The 2,164-nt window shown below is 43.3% G+C and overlaps 1 non-coding gene across 1 annotated transcript; it reads left to right on the top strand.

Moving 5' to 3' along the window:
* The first annotated feature begins 1,721 nt into the window (after nucleotides 1–1,721).
* On the top strand, nucleotides 1,722–1,829 carry LOC112780670 (small nucleolar RNA R71). The gene has a single exon (XR_003191491.1). It is a non-coding gene; the product is annotated as a small nucleolar RNA R71 (small nucleolar RNA).
* The last annotated feature ends 335 nt before the right edge of the window (nucleotides 1,830–2,164 follow it).

Raw genomic sequence — 2,164 nt, 5'->3', positions numbered from 1 at the left:
ATGTCAATAGCTTGACAGTGGGCTCTCATGGAGCCTCACAGATGTGCAGAGCTTTGTTGAGACTCTCCAACACCAAACTTAGAGTTTGGATATGGGAGTTCAACACCAAACTTAGAGTTTGGTTGTGGCCTCCCAACACCAAACTTAGAGTTTGACTGTGGGGGCTCTGGTTGACTCTGCTTGGAGAGATGCTTTTTCTGCTTCCTCTCCATGGTTGCAGAGGGAGATCCTTGAGTTTTAAACACAAGGGAGTTCTCATTCCATTGAAGGAATATTTTACCTCTGTCAACATCAATCACAGCTCTTGCTGTGGCCAGGAAAGGTCTTCCTAGGATGATGGATTCATCCTCTTCCTTTCCAGTATCCAGGACTATGAAATCAGCAGGGATGTAAAGGCCTTCAACCTTTACTAACACGTCCTCTACTTGTCCATAAGCCTATTTTCTTGAGCTGTCTGCCATCTCTAATGAGATTTTAGCAGCTTGCACCCCATAGATTCCCAGTTTCTCTATTACAGAGAGGGGCATGAGGTTTATTCCTGAACCAAGGTCACACAGAGCCTTAAAGATCATGGTGCCTATGGTACAGGGTATTATGAACTTTCTAGGATCCTGTCTCTTCTGAGGTAATGTCAGTTGATCCAGATCACTTAGTTCATTGATGAACAAGGGAGGTTCAACTTCCCAAGTATCAATGCCAAATAATTTGGCATTTAGCTTCATGATTGCACCAAGAAACTTGGCAGTTTGCTCTTCAGTAACATCCTCATTCTCTTCAGAAGAGGAATACTCATCAGAGCTCATGAAGGGCATAAGGAGGTTCAATGGGATCTCTATGGTCTCTAGATGGGCCCCAGAGTCCTTTGGTTCCTCAGAGGGAAGCTCCTTATTGACCACTGGACGTCCCAGGAGGTCTTCCTCCTTGGGATTCACGTCCTCTCCTCTCCTCACAGGTTCGGCCATGGCGCTTATGTCAATGGCCTTGCACTCTCCTTTTGGATTCTCTTCTGTATTGCTTGGGAGAGTACTGGGAGGGATTTCAGTGATCCTTTTACTCAGCTGGCCCACTTGTGCTTCCAAATTTCTAATGGAAGACCTGGTTTCATTCATGAAACTTACAGTGGCCTTAGATAGATCAGAGACTAGATTTGCTAAATTAGAAGCATTTTGTTCAGAGTTCTCTGTCTGTTGCTGAGTGGATGATGGAAAAGGCTTGCTATTGCTAAACCTGTTTCTTCCACCATTGTTAAAGCCTTGTTGAGGCTTTTGATCCTTCCATGAGAAATTTGGATGATTTCTCCATGATGAGTTATAGGTGTTTCCATAAGGTTCACCTAAGTAATTTACCTCTGCTATTGCAGGGTTCTCAGGATCATAAGCTTCTTCTTCATGAGAAGCCTCTTGAGTACTGTTGGATGCAGCTTGCATTCCATGCAGACTCTGAGAAATCATATTGACTTGCTGAGTCAATATTTTATTCTGAGCCAATATGGCATTCAGAGTATCAACTTCAAGAACTCCCTTCTTCATAGGCGTCCCATTACTCACAGGATTCCTTTCAGAAGTGTACATGAACTGGTTATTAGCAACCATGTCAATGAGTTCTTGAGCTTCTGCAGGCGTTTTCTTTAGGTGAATGGATCCACCTGCAGAAGTGTCCAGTGACATCTTAGATAGCTCAGATAAACCATCATAGAATATATCTAGGATGGTCCATTCTGAAAGCATGTCAGAAGGACACTTTTTGGTCAACTGTTTGTATCTTTCCCAAGCTTCATAGAGGGATTCACCTTCTTTCTGTCTGAAGGTTTGAACATCAGCTCTAAGCTTGCTCAGCTTTTGAGGAGGAAAGTACTTGGCTAAGAAAGCCGTGACCAGCTTATCCCAAGAGTTCAGGCTGTCCTTGGGTTGAGAATCCAACCATAATCTAGCTCTGTCTCTTACAGCAAAAGGGAAAAGCATGAGCCTGTAGACTTCAGGATCTACTCCATTAGTCTTAACAGTATCACATATCTGCAAGAATTCAGTTAAGAACTGAAAAGGATCTTCAGATGGAAGTCCATGAAACTTGCAGTTCTGCTGCATCAGAGAAACTAATTGAGGTTTCAGCTCAAAGTTGTTTGCTCCAATGGCAGGAATGGAGATGCTTCTTCCATGTAAATTGG

This window comes from Arachis hypogaea, chromosome 19, assembly GCF_003086295.3.
Source record: "Arachis hypogaea cultivar Tifrunner chromosome 19, arahy.Tifrunner.gnm2.J5K5, whole genome shotgun sequence".
Classification (NCBI taxonomy): Eukaryota; Viridiplantae; Streptophyta; class Magnoliopsida; order Fabales; family Fabaceae; genus Arachis; species Arachis hypogaea.
The sequence above is the reverse complement of the archived record's forward strand: the minus strand, read 5'-3'. Positions and strand labels throughout refer to the sequence as shown.